The sequence below is a fragment of the Rissa tridactyla genome, chromosome 6, assembly GCF_028500815.1.
Source record: "Rissa tridactyla isolate bRisTri1 chromosome 6, bRisTri1.patW.cur.20221130, whole genome shotgun sequence".
Classification (NCBI taxonomy): Eukaryota; Metazoa; Chordata; class Aves; order Charadriiformes; family Laridae; genus Rissa; species Rissa tridactyla.
The window spans coordinates 63335096-63354235 of record NC_071471.1 but is presented as its reverse complement, the minus strand read 5'-3'; the positions used below and the strand labels follow the sequence as shown (position 1 = coordinate 63354235).

The window sequence follows — 19140 nt, the reverse complement described above, 5'->3', positions numbered from 1 at the left end:
CTGACCTATAACAGCTCAGAAACGGGGCTGTAGCCCCTTCTCCATGGAGTGGTATGGCAGCCCTCCATCAGATCGATGGGGTGGACGGCAGCGAGCAGTAATGTCTTCAAGAGTCCAAGTTAGATACACTGGATGGATCATCTACACTGCAGCCCAGTACTTGCCCGACAGCTCTACTTTTGGCTAAAGCACATTTTTTGGTTTGCAAATACGGGAAGTGGGAATACTTTGGGTGAAACCTGGCCCCAACAAAGAATGAGAAGCTTTGCAACCCGTTTCCCCTGAGGGCAGCATTTTGTCCATGTCTTTTAAGACAACATCAGGCAGGACATGAAGTAAAGGATTCCTCTTTGCATTTCACAGAAGCAGGTATTCAAATACTGGAGGCTATCAAAATGTAGAAGAGCTTCACTTTCTTCTACCTTCATTAACGGACTGAATTTAAAAGCAATTAGAACCCCTGGAAAAAAAAAAATTAATCACAAAATCACGGCATTTAAAGGGAATAGCTCATACTACTCACAGCAGAGTTGCCCCCAACCCAAGATTTGCTGTTCATGGACGCCAACAATTCTTGATGTTGCTCTAATTAGCTTTTGGGCTTCACCTTCTGCTTCTTGAGTATAAGAAATTTTTTATTTTTTTTCTTTAGGGACAGGGATTTAAGAGGAAGCTGTTGATTTCAATCAGTCTTAGGCCTTTACCCCGTCATATGGTGCTCAATGCAAAGTCTTGTGTCTTTCTATTTACATAACAGACTCCATGCTACGGGGCCCCGCAGAAGGCTCAAATATCCACAAAGAAAATACCCAAGAACGACTCTTCCTACAGCTGATCTGGTAGAAATCCTTCCACCTGCAAAGACACGCTTTTGTGCACTGTCTCACTCCGAGATGGGCTGTCTGAAACCACAAAAATGCAGCTCCGACGGCACAAACTCCATCTGCGCTATGAAGACTATTAAGGCTAATCCAGCATTCCTAGACTGTGGTGCGAGATGTTCCCAGTATAGACCTGCTCCAGCAGTGCTCTGCCAGTGAGCTAAGTACTCTAAAACCATAATTCGTCTCGTATTTCTCCAGTCAGCCGTGCCAGGTCAGCCGATCCCAGCTGCTCGCCCCTGCGCCCTGCTCTCGCCTGTGTCTTGGTAGCACGGCTGGTGGCCAACGTGTACGGTGAACCAGATGGTGGGACCAACCCCAGACAGGACCATCGGTCTGTCTGCTTTGAGGGTGGGTTATTTTTAACCCAGAGCCTTTCTCTGATTTGGTCTCCCAATCGTGGCAATGCAGATGAGAGCATGGTTTATCATCTGCCTGAATGGGTCCAACCGTGGGCTGCAGCCCAGGTCTGCAGGTCTCTACGGTTTTCACCACAGCTCATCTGATCCCATAGTGACTCAGTCTGGGTGGCTAAATCCATACACTAAAAAAATACAAAGAAGAAAAAAAGAAGCCCTCCTCTGCCAAGTTATCTGCCACTACAGCTTTCTGGGTTAACCGACAGGAGCTGGAAACACCAGCACTGGGGTGAGGAGAAAAGAAGCAGAGCCATGGTGACGCCATTCCCTTCAGCTGCCTCCAGTCTGATGCCATGTCAACCAGAGAGAAAAACTGTATCCCAAAGGCAGTGCGCACCGGGCGGGGGGGCACTGCTGAAGTTGGCACGGGGACTGAAAGAAAAGCTTGTCAAACTATACCCTTGGAGCGCACACAATTTAAACTGGTGACAGCAAGCTTTTGCCAGCATGGCTTCACAACGTCTTGCCCTCCAGTGAGCAAAATCAACCATATCATCAAAAGCGCAGTTTTACTGGCATAATTGCATCTATGGAATCACAGGGGATTTTGCCTGAACAGCTCAGCTACAGCGGTGTAAAAATAAATAAATAAAACCCACACTTCATTGTATACTTGACCAAGCTAGCTGTGCCGGCAAAACTCTTTAGAGCAGACCTGGCCCGTGTTACTATCACGCCGCATATCAGAAAAATTCGTTTTCTCCACTGCTCTTAGTCTAAACTCTGCAGTTCACGCAATAGAAACCAACTTATTTTCATTTATATATCAGTGAAATACAGGTTTTTTTATATATGTATATATATTTTTCCACATATACTGAAGCCCCTGTTTTCAGATTTACTGACCTAACCAATTTCAGACACCACAGGAGGGGGGAACATTAAAACCAACTGCCGTCCTCTTGAATAGGCTTTGTAGATACCATTTTTAATAAAAAGCAGAAGGAATCCTGTCTGTGAGAAACTTATTATTACTATTACTAATAACAGGAACTCTCTTTACTAAGCATGCAGTCAGGTTTCTATAACCATTATGTAGATAGTTGCTGGCTTGCAAAGGTGTAACTGCAGCCACATGCAGAAACACCCTAACTTAGCCACCGTAATTAGCAGCCCTGACTTCCAGTCAATCTTGACTGGCAGACCCCTGTTAGGATGATAAAAATAGACAGAAAATAGAAACTGTCTCTTCAGATGTTATTGGAAAAACTCCCCCTGGGAGAGACGAGTCACGGCAGGTGGGCTGCAAGATGCAACTAGTGGGGATGATGCCCACCACACCAACAAGCACAGGCGGCTCCAACCGCTCGCCAGACTACAGACACCCGTGTTTTTGTCACCTGAACGGATGGATGTGTTCACTGCGTGAATGGAACTGTGCCACACCCTCACACTGAACTTCATATAAATTGCTCCTGCAAGCTTCTTTGTTTACTTTACAGCAGTTGCTGCAGAGATGGAGCACATTTGCAAGGGATGCACTTCAGCCTGTGGTTAGTGAGCTTCTCCACACCCTTCATGCTGGAAACCAAGAGCATCAGTGTGCCTACAACATCAGAGCAGCCCCCTCTCTCCCCCTGCCAGCATCCCCGCACCCCTGAGCAGTTGTCCCAACCTTAACTGCGTGTCCAAGGAACGTGGAGGCACCACAGAGGCTTTCCAGGTTCACTGAGCACTTTGCTGCCACCCCAACCCGGGGCAGAGGTGCCGCCCTGCAGCCTCCTCCCGCTGCCAGCCCAAAGTGCAAACTTGGGAAAACACTCCGTCCAGAAACAACTGCCGGATCTCGCTCGCTGGTACCTCTTGTGCCTTTCTTTGTCCCAGTTAGCAGGGGAATTTACAGGAGAAGAGCACCTTTGCTTCCAAAAGGTGAGCTGAAAGTTCTAAAACCGGCTTAAGAGCTAAAAAGGGTAACAGAATGTACGTGAAGGTTTAAGATTACCTCTCCATTATTTTACAACTGCAAAATGTTAAGGAAGAACTCTCTTCCCACTCCACACCAGGCAAATCTGGAGTTAAGGCCAAGACTGCTTCATGTGTGGCTTTTTTCTTTTTCTTTTTTCTTTTTTTTTTTTTAAATCACTTCTCTAGTGAAGGGGAGCCTGAATTCAGAGAGCGGTGGGTACCTCTGCAAAGCATGTCCTCCACTTACCAGTACTGGGGCGGGGGGGGAGAGGAGAGAAGGATTCTGCTAGGTTTCTTGAAATTATCTGTGTTTTTACCAAGCAGCTCAAATAATATTAATGAATTATACACCCCGTAGAGCAGAGAATAGCAGTTCTAACTCATGACCTCCAGCAATTCACACTGGGTTGATTTAAGAGGTTGTCACTTCTACCCCTCTGCTGAGGGCTAATACCCCCACTGCGACGGCAGAAGACGACATGTGCCCATATATCTCTCTCAACCGCCGCAGTCCGCAGCCTGACACGCTGGCGGTAGTTTAAGGTCACGCACTGGCGTTAGTGCCCATCCTGCTCCACAGCTTCTCCCGCTCCGATGGTGGGCCAGGGCTGACAGCTCCAGCGCCAGCTCGTGGGTCAAGGCCCCGAAACTCATGGCTTGTACTCCCTGAGGTGTCTGCAAATTACAACACTATCTATCCTTCCTGGCTGGAAACTGCCAACAGGTTTTTTTTCTTAAGTTAGCCCAGTAGCTTTTTAACCACATTGCTTAAGCGCTTCCCCACAAGACTGTCCTACAAATCTGCAGCAAGAGCGACCACGTCAACTACAGTCAGCAGACTGCAGCTCGCATCTTCAACCGGCAAATCCTCAGGGCCTTGTTATTTGTCCAAGAAGAACAATAAACTGTGGTGGCTTAGAAATACTGGAATAACATCATCTGACCCTGAATGGCCATTTTCGAAACTAATTTGTCACCTCTGCATCTCAGATACAAGGTTGGAACGGAGTGCCCAATTCATCCCACGTGAGCTGAGGTGACATCTGCCCGGCGTGTTGGACGAGGCCATTGCAGAACAGGAAGAACGGGCTCCGGGGTCCCAGCCATGCCAACTGCCCCCGCACGCCTCTCTCCTGGTTTTCCCCCAGCCTGTGGCTGCTCTAATATAAACCAGACAATTTCCACCCGTGGTGTCATTGTGTCTGCTCTATGTAGAACTAACGCAGCGGCTCCCAAGGACTGTAATACCAGGCTCCACTTTAATGAAGAAATTTGGCTCAGCCAGCTCTTTGCCCTCTCCATACCTCCCTGTCTCCGTGTTATTATTTGTCCACCGCTACCAATGAGGAGAAGCCATCTGAAGAACTTAGCACCTTTCAAGTGGCCCTGTTTGGATGGATGAGTGTTTTCCCAATGTGAGGAGCTAATCCAGAAGCAGACACACCACCCCAGGCTGGAGGAGAAGGACGGACACAGCCATCCCTTGGTGTCCAGGCAGTGAACTCCCCGGGGGTAGCACTCGTGGAAAGCATCCCTCCAGCCCAGGCTCTGCCCAGAGTGGTTTCTCTCCCCACTTTGCACCCCTCTCATAGCCACACAGGCAAAGCCAGTATGCAGTCGGGTCTTGCCTCCTTTTATTTTTCTTCTCTTGGCACCTCCGCACTGGATGGGCACTATCAGCAGGGGAGCTTCTTTCAAGGCACCATCATGGCAGCCCCAGCATCCCAGGAGAGCTGCACAGATGACACCCCGACTCAGCCCAGATGGACATATGTGGGAGAACCGACAATCAAAGCTGAAGCAGAAATACAGGAAGTCTGAAAAAAAAAAAAAATTCCAGACTGCCACAACTTGCTTTCGAGAGTGTAAATACATGTGAAAGCATGACTGGATTTGCCAGGAAGGCTGTAAAGACGACCTCGAGGATCCTGGTCTAAAAAACCACGGTGGTAGAGACAGACTTGTGCTCTTAGCATGCTCACCAGAAGCTGATAACAAAATTGTGAGGATTCCCAAAGTCTTGTCCGACTTTAGCATCTACCCCTCCCAGCCGCCTGACACCCCACCAGGTGGTGTTTTGCCATACCTGATGATCGCTATCTTAAGTGCTGGCCTGGAAGAGCCTGCTGCCATCATGGCCACAGCATCCTTTTGCTACACAGACACACATCAGGACGTGGCAGCATGGGCCCCAGGGATGACTCCACTCTCCCCTCACTGGCTTCTCTTTCTACTTGTAGACAAAGCTTCTGGCAAGGGGGAGAAGGTTGTCACCGCTGTGGTTTTGGGACTAGCTCATGGGAGTCTCACAGGACCTTGCAACTCCCAAAGGGCTCATAAGCAAACTTGCCCACCAGAAAGTAAAATAAATAAAAACCCCAAACTCACCCTAAAAAAGTCAGTAAACGAATGAACCCAGCCCAACAAAGACAAAATCAGATCATTAAGCAAGGCGCTTTCCCCAGATGATGAAACTGCAGACAGAAGTGATGAGGAAATTCTCCTTTCTACTGATCTGCACAGGAGCAAGCGACCTCTGTAACTATTAGATACCCACACTGCTGAAGTTAATCCAGCAGACAGTCTCGCTACTCAGAGAAAAGCTACCATTAAGCAAGAAGATGACTATTCCCATATATAATTTCTACCATCCTGAAGTTATGCACAAGCACCTTTCAAACATGGAGATTAGACCTACTTCAACTAATGAGCCATAAACCAATGGCTGGCTAAGTGGACACTAACTCAAGAACTCAATTAAAACTAAGTAAATAAAAAGAATTATGCCTAGCAAAATTATGTTCCAGTAGCTCTACAGAATAGAGAGCTGAGACCTACATGAGCTGTGTTTCCATGCCCTAACTCCACCGCTGCCTTGGCTCCAGGACATGATTCTATTCTAACACTTGCAGTCTCTTCTTCTACAGACTTATTCAAGATGCTCAGTGACAAAAGCGTTACACAAGTGGGAGGAAAGGAAAAGATTTTGCCTAACAAAACTTTGCACCAATACCGCACTCAAATCCAAGTTTTACTCCCAAACCGAACATGCACTTAAATGCAAGACCTGCGAGTGGCAGGGGGCCACCGTCCAAAACTGCACAACTTCTTCACTGAGGCTGAGCTTATTCTGGCGCTGGGGCAGAAACAGGAATCACCACGAGAGGAGTGGTCCATGCATACAGTCCCGCTGATCCCACGGACTAATGCTGGATAATGCATCCAGGATCCATCTCTCCATCAGCAAGGAAAACCAAACAATTTCTAATTATTAAAACCAGTCAATAATAACTGCTCCAATTACATTTTTTAATTTGTGATAAGTAAGCACCTAGACAAATTTATGACCTTATGACAGCAGTTAAACTTCACTCTGAGCAAGTGCTTTGGGTTGGGGAATGACTTTCCCCGTCTCTAGAAATGGAGAAATTATAATAACAGTACTTAAGCCTCAAAAACAAATTAATACTTTTTTTGTGTGACTGCGGTGGCCGAGTGCACAGTCACTAACATGCTGGTCAGCTGAGCTGAAGAGTGGTTATCTGTGAGAGAAGCAGTAAACACTTATATCAGCAAGCATGTACACGGAGCAGATGCAAAGCTGCCTGCAGTCTGTTTTTTCCCCTTTCTTTCGACAACGCACAAGCTACACATTTGTGTACGTGGATGTATGCATATACTAGAGGAAAAGCACACACTCATACTCACCCTTCACTCTGTAAAGTGCTCTGTATTATATATAAAGTTTTGAATTTAAAAAAAAACAAAACAACAAACCCTCAGAAAATACTGGTTAAAATCTTCTACCTATTGTTTTATCAAACATGCCGGACCTCTTCACGGTTTCAGATGTGGGTGTGGATATCTGCAAATGACTCACCAGGCATGCAGGGGTGGACTGTGCAGGGAGGAGCAGGAGGTCCTTCCCCGTGCAAGGAGACCTTCCACAGCTCCCCCTCGCACCCAGTGCCAAGGCATCTGCCTCTTGCTGAGCTGAATCAGACACTAGTTTTCCAGAATCGAGTATTGTCATATGTGTTTGAGGCAAGGTCTGAACTCAACCAGGCAGGGAATGGAGGGGGAAAGTGTATTAAGTGTGTGGGGAGGCTGTCAATCTAAATCAAGTATCAGGACGGCTTGTGGCTTGCAGGATGAAGCCCTGCAGGAAGCAGAAGCAAAGAGGGAGATGTGCTACTTTTAAGCAACTTAAATTGCTGTCTGTATCAAGTTACTGATGAGACATATTTTCAGATATGGGACATCATGAAATACCGCAACTTCATGTTTCCTGAAGCGTATCCACCTGGATGCTTCAGATGGCCTCGCGGGACTGTGTGTTCTCGGAGATCCTGGAGCAGATTCACCGTGGGTACAGAATTAGTCACCGCTCCGTGTGGCCAATGGTAGTTCATTTTTGGCAACAGTGTGATATCTCGCAAGCGTTCTTTCTTTCTATTGCCTAGATAGGCAAACTGAGGCACAGAGTGAGGTGGGCTCTGGTCCAAGGCCACGCAAAGGAGTTGGCGCGGCATACTTCTGAGATGCTTTTTACTTACTGAAGCCACTTTTGACTTACAGAAGCCCCTGACTTGATGAGTAGCTGGGGGCTCAGGAAGGGGCTGCCTATCTGCTCGGCTTCTGCCCTGCTGAGGAGACTCATCCCACGACATTAAGTGGGATTCAAGCACAAGCCACTGCTGTCCTCTATTAGCTTCCCTTCGTGCCTTCTCCCCTGGAAAAGACATGGGGGGAAAAAAAGGCATCTTAATGATGCCCAGGGGGTGCCAATAAGTTTAACTACAGAGAGTCATTTTTGTTAATGGCATTCTGGCTGATGCAGCTTGAGTAAGGAGGATGAGAGAATCTTTCACTGTGTTTTTCTAAAGCAAATATTTGGCGCTTTCATCTTCCAGTGCTTTAACATGCGATCTGTCACCAAAAAAACCCGTTTACGTGGGAGTTCGTGGAAAACATATCATGTTTCAGACGGCAATTGAAGAAGGGGGGCTATCTATTGTACTGCTCAGAAATGTAATTCATGGAAACTGGGTTGCAAACCACACAACAAGGTATTATCCCATCTGCAGGCATGATGATGCCATAGCTTAACACTGATGTTTCACCCTTTACTTGCCACCACCGTCTTCATGTCCATTGTATCAGCTGGGGTACAGGGTGACCAAAGAGTCTCCATCATCACCTGTCTAAGGGTCCTCAGCAACTTCCACCCATTTCATAAAACACTCCCGACTCCCCAGTGCCCTCGATAGAACCCTGGGGCGCCAACCCCACGCTGTCATCTACCTGGTGCATCTCACACACCTATTAGCAATTCACACCACCCGCAATAAAACCAGACAAAGAATTCTATAACCAAGCACGCTTCTCCAGGGTTTTGTTTTTCCTGGCTAGGAACGTCAAGAATATCATGCACATTATTTGAGCTGCTCCACCTAGTCATTATCCCGAGGGAAAAGGACAGCCACGCTTCTGGTATGTGGAGCCACACAACCGGCACAAACACAAGCTCTTCTTGGCCGACCTGCCTGGAGATTGTCGTGATTTGCAACTGACCCATCGCCTGCCAGCTCCTTTCTTGACCACCCTGGTTGTGGCTCCCATTCTCCGTTCTGCTTTTGGCATAGCGACAGCGCAGGCTGGGGGTTTTTTTTTCAAGTTTTTTTTTTTTTTTCCCCCTCCCCTCCCCTCTCTTTTGCTTTGTGCTCGGCCAAAGTCCTGTCTTCCTCTGCCCATTAACGCGAAGCATCAACGGGAGCAAGCGGAAGGAGGTCACCGAGCACTTGGCTGCCGCACCGCACAGTCGCTGCTGCGCAGAGGCCACATGCAAAGGCTCCCAGTGCCCATCGGGGTAGCGTAATGGCGGCACTGGGGACAGAATAAGGCTGACTGCATTTCGGCCACTGCTGATCTATTAACGTAGCATGGAAAAATCACTGGAGTCATTCTCGTAGTGACACGCAAACAAACCCGAGGGATTTATTGTTTTTCCCCTTGCATTTAACACTCTGCTAAAAAAAGCCCAAAAGTCTTCCTCCTACAAGCCCAAGTGTTTTCTTCACAAAATTCACACAGTGCCCTACTTGCAGCTGACTAATTTCTTTTGTAGTGGATTTAACACTTGACCAAAGCTAGCTCTGAGAGTGGACCTGCAATGGACTGCTACGCAGAATTTGGTAGTTATACGACTAAGAATAATCTATAGGGGTCTTCCAGTTGCATTTTCAGATAATGAAGGATGCTTTTGCACCTCAGCGGCACAGGGATTGACCACTTCTATTACTGCAAGTACAAGGTTAAGTGACACACCCAAAGTCAAAAAGGGCAACAACCTCCTTGATTTGCAGTCTGCTGTTTTAATACTCAAGATGATCCTTTCCAACTTGCAACATTTCCATTTCCAGATGGAAAACCGCTTCCCTCTTACAACACAAAAATCAGAAACAACAACAAAATAAGCTGCTGGTGTTTTCTTTACTCTCTGCCTCTGCTCTTCCTCCCTTTCCTTCGCTTATACACTGGGATCAATTACCTAAGTTTCTTGCTCAGCTGAAGTGGCAGGTCTCCAGTCATTACAAAGAGAGGAATTAGACTACAGAAGAATTTACCTGCTGGAGACTGCCATTACCTTCCTGAGCAGAGCCGAGAGCAGAAGTGTTGTACCACACTCACTCAAGCGTATCCAGCCTGTGCTCGTGACACTGTGTGGCCCGGCCACTCTGCTCTGGAGACGAGACACCCACTGGGTTGCCATCTCCTGCCACAGTCACCCAAATCCCCTCCCTCCCCAATCCAAGCCAAACCACAAGACTTAAAAAGCTCTGAAGCCCATTTAGTTTGCATGAAACAGCTCTGGGAAGTGGATTAGTTTTCTCTCATCAGGGATATTTGTACCTGCTTAGAAGAAAATATGAAAAAAAAATATGAAGAAGTGCTCGCAGCAGATGAACAAGCCACGCATGCCACATGTGGGCAGCTGGGAGCACTGATAGCAGAAGGTCCATGCTGGGGTCCACCCCACCCGCTTCTCCAGGAGGGACAGCGGGGAAGACATCACCCTCGTGCTGTTTTACAGTGGGGAAGGAGGAAGAAGAGCCCTGTCTTTAACTCCTCTTCCTCCTTCGCATCCAGGGCTCCCATTCCTTGCTCTGGGCAGCAACAAGTCCTTACGGACCTTACACTTTATCAACTAGAAAGAGGTGGGCAAGGAAGAAAAGTTCTTTTATTGCTATCATTTCACATCTGTCTGTCTCCAGGGTGTCCCTGGGGTTTTTGCAAGCCCTGGGGACACGTTGCTGTCTGAGCACAGCCACATGCACCACTCACCCGCGTGCCGGCCAGGGACACCCACACCATCATCCCCCGCAGGGGCTGGAGCGGGCTCCGGGCTCGTGCTGCTCGCCTTCATCACTGCTGGTTTTCTCATCTTTTTCTAAGCTGGAAATACATCTTCAAAAAGAATCAGGCGGGTCACCCCAGCCACTTCCACTAACGGTGCCGTGTTCTTTGGGATGAAGGGAAGCGCGATGTCTGCTCGCCTTCTCCCAGCGAGCAAAGGCCAGCGACCGGTTTACCTCCATTTTCAAGCCATGTTTATCCTTCCCTGGCTGCGAGTACCCAACAGCTTTTTCCTGCCTGCTGTGAAAAGCAGGTTTCTCACCTGTCACTTCAGCTTGTTGTAAGCACAAGCCTGATCTGAAAACTACCAGCAGTGATGACACGCTCAAACGAACGTCTACTGATTGAAGGCCCTCGTGATCACCCTTGACCCCAATCCTGTAGATCATGTTAAATCCAACATTATCTCCCTGACAACTTTGTTTTCCTAAGAGGTGAAAGACTGACGCCGGAGCCTGGACCTGAGGGGACGAGTGAAGAGCCTGTCAGGCAGAAGGTGGCTGGAGATTGGGAAGCGCGATCAAGAGGCTGAGATGCCTCCGACACCCTGTCTCTCATCCCTCCCTCTCTCTCTCCTCTTTAGAAGAATTTTCCTAGGGGTTAAAATTAAAGATAGTAAAAGAATAAATCAGAACTCGGACTTCGCAAAGGGAAAAATAAAGCTGGGGTGAACTAAGTGCCCCCTGTTGTCCTTCGCTGAAAAACTGAAATTAATGCTGGGCTCAACAAAGCCTTCTGGTTTAGTACAATACGAGTGCACAGCCCTTTTCAAAAATGCATCTCACCCCTCTGAGGCAAGGCACAGCTCTTATACTCATTTCAAAGAGCCAGACGTGCTGCATCTCCTCTCCTTGGGACATATGCCACTGCCCACCACAGCTGGGGTGGACCTCCCTCCATGGTGGGCATCACGAGCCTCACCCTCAATGAACTGTTCTTAGAGGCACCATGAGATGCACTCTTCCAATCTTATTTGACTACTGCATGAGGGACCTGGATGGATAAAAAGCAAGCCACAATAGGTTGTTTCCATGTGGAAACAACTTTGCCTCTACTTCTCCAAAAATGAAGTTTTAAACAGGCCTTGGGTCAAAGTAACAGCATGCCTCAAGGTATACGAGACCTGTATAGAACAGACACAAGAATGGGATAAGGGGGGAACAAAAAACCTTAAACCAATACGCTGCTTTTTAACTCAACAGAAACACAGAGCCTTACTAGGTTATTTGCCTGCAAAGATCCACAAATTTATAAAAGGTCCTCTTGAAACGTGTAAACCACAGTCCAAAACAGAAAAACAAGCTGTTGAAGTGCTGTGTAGAAGTGAGGTCATAGTTATATTATTGGACCTGAGAAATGGAAAAGTCATTGTATGACTAAAGGATTAGGACTGGGCCCAGTAAGGGCTGAACTTTGTATCCTGGCTTATAAAGAACCATCTCAACCAGGAAAGCCACACAGCTGAGGAGGTGGATTATGGTCTTAACCTGTTCAGCAATAAAACTAGTAATAACAATGCAACAGGAAAGAATCAGTATCACGCAAAAATTCATGCTTGGAAATGACGGGCTATATTTAAAAACTATTTTATGATTTAAAAGAATCACGCATTTTATCAGGTTTATGAGATTTCTTTACATGAATTAAAGAGACTGGGATTGGATCTGCTAACTCCACATAGGTCATGTCTTCTATAAAATGGCTGGCATGTCAGCAATGCACTCTGCGTTAGCTGTCTGGTGAGATTTCACATACTAAACTTATTAAAAAAAAAAAAGCGTGCCACCCCCAGCAGCTTGTAGAACATGCAGTGGAAAATCCAGGAGCGGTATCATTCCATAAACACATTTAATACTCACACACATTATACAAATATACACGTATAGACGCATACACACACAATGAGGAGGATAATTAGGGGATAAATTGTGGAAACATGATAAATTGCATTTATCTGGCACCTTTGATTGCTTCATCTGTTCTCTCCTCACTAATCCATCTCTGCGGAGACTGGTTTCGAAGATTAAAAATCCCTGAGAAGTTTAGAAAACAGCCTTTTTTTTTTTTTTAATTAGCCTTGAAAAGATTCGCTTGCTTACCACTATAACTTTGCACATTTTTTTTCATCCAAGAGTAATCTTGATCCAACATGCAGGATGAGGAATATTCACTGCTGGCTTAGACTGGAAAAAACCCCATGTAATATGGATAGGAATTTTATACCCTATGGCATAGGGAATCTTCCTTTTTTCAGTCGTACATTACACATAACCCACGATCACTATGTCAAGAGAGATATTATTCACTGTTTAACTTGGTAAACAGAGACAGTGCTGACAAGATCTTTACATTTTAGTGGGCTCAAATTATAAGCAGCGGGACAATAAGAACATTCAGGATATGTCCAAAAGGAGGCGTTCATCAAACCACCCTCCTCTGAACTAATCCCAATGAGATAGGTTTGTTGTCAGAAATAACCTGCTCTTAGGTAATTATAGGTGCACTGTTTTGCTGCCTGGCTCAGGACACACCCTATTATTGTCATTATTAAACCATGTTTAATGACCTAAACACAATTACTTAGGGTGACTTGCCTTTAAATCTGTATCGATAACCAAACAAAAGGAAGTGAATGTTCCATTTTCTACTGTATTTACCTACTCGGCAGTATTTGCACAACTGATTTACCAACCTTAACGCTATGTGTAGAGACGTATTTACCATCCGATTGGGAAGGAGCAGGGAAATGTGACGTCTGGGAGAGAGCCGGAGGGGCACACCCTCGTCACGCAGCAGCGGCCGTGCTGCTTGGCAGGAGCAGAGCCCTTCGGACAGGCTGGAATTCCTGCCAGACCATCAGTCTATTTTTATAAAAGCCAAGTTTGTTTATCAGCCGCGGTCATGAAGTCACTACCTCCTGAAAGCTTTTGAGAAGCCAGTGTGAAATGAGCTCCATCCTCGCTCCTGTTAGAACAGTCTCACTCTCAAAAACGGCTACCGGTGGGTCAGGTCCAAGCCCCAAAGAAATCACTGCACCCACCATCTCAGCGGGTTCACCCCTTGCTAAAGCCAGCAGTGGGTCTGAGCACGTCGGCTCCAAGCCAGCAATCCCCTCCCTAAGTGAAAGCTTGCACTTTTAAAATCATCACCATGAGCGCGGGGCACAGGTCCAGCTGACCTCCAGAGGTTTCTTCCAAAGGAAATTATTTTGTGACGCACAGAATGACCTCCCCTGTCACATCACAGAAGCACACCTACCACCCACGTCTAATGTTCTTCCACTGATTTTGGTTAAAGGCTAAAGCTACTCACAGTGACACATACAGAATGGAGGCAGAGGAAGGCACATTATAATCCTGATCCAGCACAGGAAGTTAAACTGATAACAGTGGGGAAGTCCATGATCATCCTCCAATATTAGGATTAAAACAGAGGGCTACTCCAGGAATTGAGGAGGGTGTTACATGTTGTCTCGCCATTTTCTGTATGCTCACAGATTCAGATTACTGATACAGGAATACCTTTCACTAACAGCAAGTTTTCCAAACAAACTCTTAGGTAGGCAAATAATCTAGTCTGGTCCTCGAATCCTCCAGAGATTTCTGGACTGTATGAACTCTGCAGCATTGAAATCAAAGTCAGAATATTAAAAAAGGTACCAAGTTGAAAAGTAGATCTGTGGCATAGCTAGATTTGAGCCATGTTTTATCAACATCAGTCCATCAAAATGACAAGACATTCCCTACTTTCATGCTGTAAGAAGGACTACCTTTTGGAACAGCATCACTAGGAGTCGAATGTCAATTAGGAATGAAATCAAATAATAATTGCATTCATTTTTGAATATTAATAGGATTGAACAATGAGGTAAGAAAAAAGAAAATCTCAAAAATCTGAAACAGGATCTCAAACAACAACTCTGAGCAATAAGAAGTTAAGAGAATTTCATCACCAGCTCACAGGCTGATGAGGCAGAAATTACACAGCTATTCCAGTAATCTAGGATGTTGCCTGAAGTCCTTAAAGTTGTCAAAACCCACAAAGCATACCTTTGCTAGGCAAGGGAGGATATTCTGGGTTAATAGCTTCACTTCACTTCCATGCCCAAACTTAAATTTTGGAGAAATGCTTGCACACATAGAGCAGAAAACATCCATTCATTGTTCCTCCTTAGGAATACATGTGAACTCCAAAGGGCAAGAGATAAGGGCTAAACAAAAGTAAATCATTTCACAACAAAAGAAAGCATTAATAAATTCAGCTCATGAGCATCTTCAAGCTTCATTAGAAAATGGAGAGTTAAGGTCAACAAAATACAGGAAGATATTAAGCCAAGACAAATAAACCAGTAGCCCCCTTTTTTTCCTCCAAGCTAGGAAGAAAGGGGCATAGAGCCAACCAGCATGCATTCTTCAACAAAAGCTTCAGTTACCTCTTCTCAGGGGGTCAGCTGTACTGTGGCTTAATATAATAGTTAGTTGGAAGCATAAACAAATTAGGACTGTTAGTTTGAAGGGGGACATGACCGTTGCCTTAGTATTGACCATCACAAGGTCAACAATTACATGTTCAAACAGCTAGCAGGATTACAGCATCACAGAATAGCCGAGGCTGGAGGGACCTCTGGTCTCCTCTAACCGCCCTGCTCAGAGCAGGGTCAGCTACAGCAGGTTGCTCAGGGCTGTGCCCAGTTGAGTTTTGATAGCTCCAAGGATGGAGATGCCACGATCTCTCTGGGCAACCTGTGCCAGTGTTTGATCATCCTTACAGTAAAAAACACCTCCTGCTCCTTACAGTGAAACAGAATTTCCTGTATTGCAGTCTGTGCCCATTGCCTCCTGCCCCATCGCTGGGCATCACTGAGAACAGCCCGGCTCCATTTTTTTTTTTTTACTCCCCCCATCAGGTATTTATATATATTGATAAGATCCCTCTGGACCCTCTCTTCTCTGGGATGAACAGTCCCAGCTCTCTCACCCTTCCCTCACATTTAAGATGCTCCAGTCCCTTAATCACCTTCAAGGACCTTTGCTGGACTTGCTTCATTAAGTCCATGCCTCTCTCATATTGGAGAGCCCAGCACTGGACTCTAGATGTCACCAGGGCTTAGTGGAGGAAAGCGACCACCTCTGTCAATCTGCTGGCAACGCTCTAACACAGCCCAAGATACCACTGGCCTTTTTTGCCACAAGAGCTCCGGCTTGCTCTGGTGCGTGGGGTTGATTGCTCGCCAGAAGCGGAACTTCACATTTTATTTTCTTGAATTTTGTGAGATCCCTGTTGGCCTGTTGGCCCACCTGGAGTATCAGCCACTTCTCCCAGTTCTGTATCATCTCCAAGCCTACTGCAGGTGCACTGCGCCTCATTATCTAGGTCCTTAATGAAGATGTTAAACACTACTGGACTCAGCACTACCCCCTGGGGTTTATCACTAGTAACTAGCTTCTAGATGGACCTTGTGCCACTGACCATAACCCTTTCAACCCAATAGATCTGCTAGTTTCTCTCCATATCACTATCCACCTATCTAGCCCATGCTTGATCAGTTTGCCTGAGGATGTTATGGGAAACAGTGTCAAAATCCATACCAAGGTAAAGAGAAGGAACATCCACTGCTCTCCCCTTACCCATTAAGCCAGTCAACTCATCACAGAAGGCCAACAGATTGGTTAAGTGTGATTTATCCTTTGTAAATGTATGCTGACTACACACAGTCACATTCTTGTCCTTAACGTGTTTAGAAATGGTTTCTGGGATTAGTGGTTCCATTGCTTGCCCAGGGATTGAAGTGAGTCTGAACAGTCTGTAGTTCCCCAGATCCTCCTCCTTCCCCTTCCTGAAGACAAGAATGACGCTGTCTTCCAGTCCTCAGGAACCTCCCCTGATTGCCATAGCCTTTCAAAGATTAACAAGAGTCTCTGCGCAATGACAAGCTCCCTCAGCACTCACGAAGGCATCCCACTGGGTTCCACGTTCTCTAACCTGGTCCTCCTCCACCACGGTGTCTTCCTTGCTCTGGACTTTCCCACTGGTCTTGGAAGTCTAAAGGCAAATTTTACCAGTAAAGACAGAGGCAAAGTAGGCACTGAATACTTAGGCCTCTTCAATGTCCTTTGTCACCATGTCCCCTGCTCCTCTCAGCAGCAGGCCCACATTTTCCTTATCTTCCTTCTACTCATGATGTACCTGTAGAAGGCCTTTACTGTCACTCTTCACATCGCTCATCAGATTCAACTCCAGATTGGCTTTGGTTTTGCTAATCCCATCCCTGCATGCTTGGACAGTGCCTCTTTATACTCCTCCTGGGTCACCTGTCCCTGCTTCCTCTGCTTGTATTCTTCCTTTTCATGGTGGACTTTAGTCAGCAGCTCCTTGTTCATCTATTGAGGCCTCCTGCCACCTTTGCTTGACTTCTTGCTTGTTGAGATGGACCAGTCTTGAGCTTGGAGAAGGAGATTTTTGAAAATGAACCAGCTCTTCCCAGACAACTGTAACAGCAGCAAATCTGTTGCCTCCTTCCTTTCCAGAAAGCCCAAACCAGAATGCTCCAAAGTACTGAGCAGGCTGTACAAGCCATCCACAAGATCCTTCCCGACAGCCAGGACAGAATAGTATATGCGGAGGTCTGGGTTTGCCTTCAGAAATGAGTTACCCTAGGCTTACACACGTTGGCCAGGCAAGAGAAACTGAAGTTATCACTTAATTACTGCATGCTGGTACCAGATAATCACTTTAAACTGACCTATACGTCTGCAAGGAAGACAAACGCATGGGTGCCCGCATGGGATCTTCTTGGAGGGGAAGGGCTACGTGTGCTCTTGTGCTCTACGTGTGCTACGTGTGCCACTTTCCCTGCCACCTTCCCAGGAACCGTGGGCAAATCCGTCTGCCAGGCCAAGCACATCGGCATGTTCACAGGAAGGTCTTACAAGGCTATGGAGGAGGAGAGTCCATTAGCCTGACTCCCCACTGCAGAGTGGGCAAGTTTACAGGTTTGAGATGAAAAGAGCATGTACACTTTAAGTCTTAAGACAACACTGCCAAGTTAGCCTGGGCTATTTTTCTGGGTGTTGCCCTAACATCTTGATCAGCCACAGAAATGTCTCAGCTGGAGTTTAGTCACGCTTCTGACCCAGACTAGCTGGCACCACTGGGTTAAACAAAGGGCAGCCCTGCCTTGCCTCCTTCCTGCGCCCAAATTAATCAATTCATCCTTGCAAATATCAAAAGGATGTGAGCACCTGAATGGAGAGGGGTTACGCCAGGCAACAGGAGATCACAGGGCCAGATTTAAGTAAAAAGTTTAAAGTATCAAGAAAATATCCTTATTCCGCAATAGTTTTCCATAGGAATTTTTGGACACTCTCACCTCTATTTCTTCAGAAATGTAAAAATAGATTTGATAATACAGATAAAAATACACCACAGCAAGGAATCCTGTTTTGTCAGAATAATGAAAAGGAAAATGGAGAGTCTTACCCCACTTTAACTTCTATGATTGTTGCTCTAATTATGGTGATCATAACCTGGAAAAGGGAACGCTAGTTCTTCCCCGGCAGCTCGGAGCATGGTGTCAGGGCTATTTTTACCAATTAACAGATCTCTGGCTTGTCACAGAGAAAATACACTGAGCAACAAGTCTGACTGCCTCAACTCATCACATGACTGGTCTTAAAAAAACTTCTGGTTTTGATAGAATAAATTAGTGTGCAAATATGAAACAGCATTTCACAGAATCCACTCCCACATTATGTTGTGTATCCTGCATGCATATGTGAAATACAGAATATAATGCACACACAAAGAACTCGCAGTGATTACTAATTGGGTACAAAATGTATATACCGTCTCTTTTCTAAAAGCGACAACATTTGTGCTTGAATTACTTGTCATCCAGGTAGCAGGCTGGTGTTCACACTGCTACTTTAAAAACTTATGCAGCTGCACCGAGTTCTGTCTTTCCTGAGATAAAAGCATGTCCTGAATATTCTTTATTCTTCAGGGCTACTAATTTGAACAGACCTGTCACTCTAAGTAGAGGGAGTTGTGGAATATTGACATTCTATTGAATTATTTAAGATAAATTAACAATGTTTCACATCCTAGGAGATTGCTATTTGCAGAAAAAGCCTGACATACTTGTGTTTAGACCTAGTAGCCAGAACGTGGAGAAGTTACAATTTATAAACTATTTTTTATTCCGCATGGAAATAAACAGAAGACACACCAGCTGACTGCATGTGACTTGCCTCGGCGCTGCAAGCAGAACTCGGAGTTTTGAATATTTTATTCTGCTTTGTTACAGATGGCAAGGACAGGAGTTCTTCTGTTATTGTCTTGCGAATTTATGGCAAAACCAGTCCCTTCCCAGTCAGCACAGACAAAATGTTGATGACTAGACTCAAAGCTATGGGATGCTCATTCCCTGTCAGCAGAAGTCATGTTTAGACTTATAAGAGGTTTAGAAGGCATTAGCTCTCCCGCTCTGGAAATCCCAAGGAGGGACCCTGAACGCTGCT

General features: G+C 46.1%; 1 protein-coding gene across 18 annotated transcripts in view; it reads right to left on the bottom strand.

Annotated features, from left to right (window-relative positions):
- Positions 1-19140, bottom strand: part of TCF7L2 (transcription factor 7 like 2) — a 182393-nt gene that overhangs the window by 59107 nt on the left and 104146 nt on the right. The gene's annotated exons all lie outside the window — the stretch shown is intronic.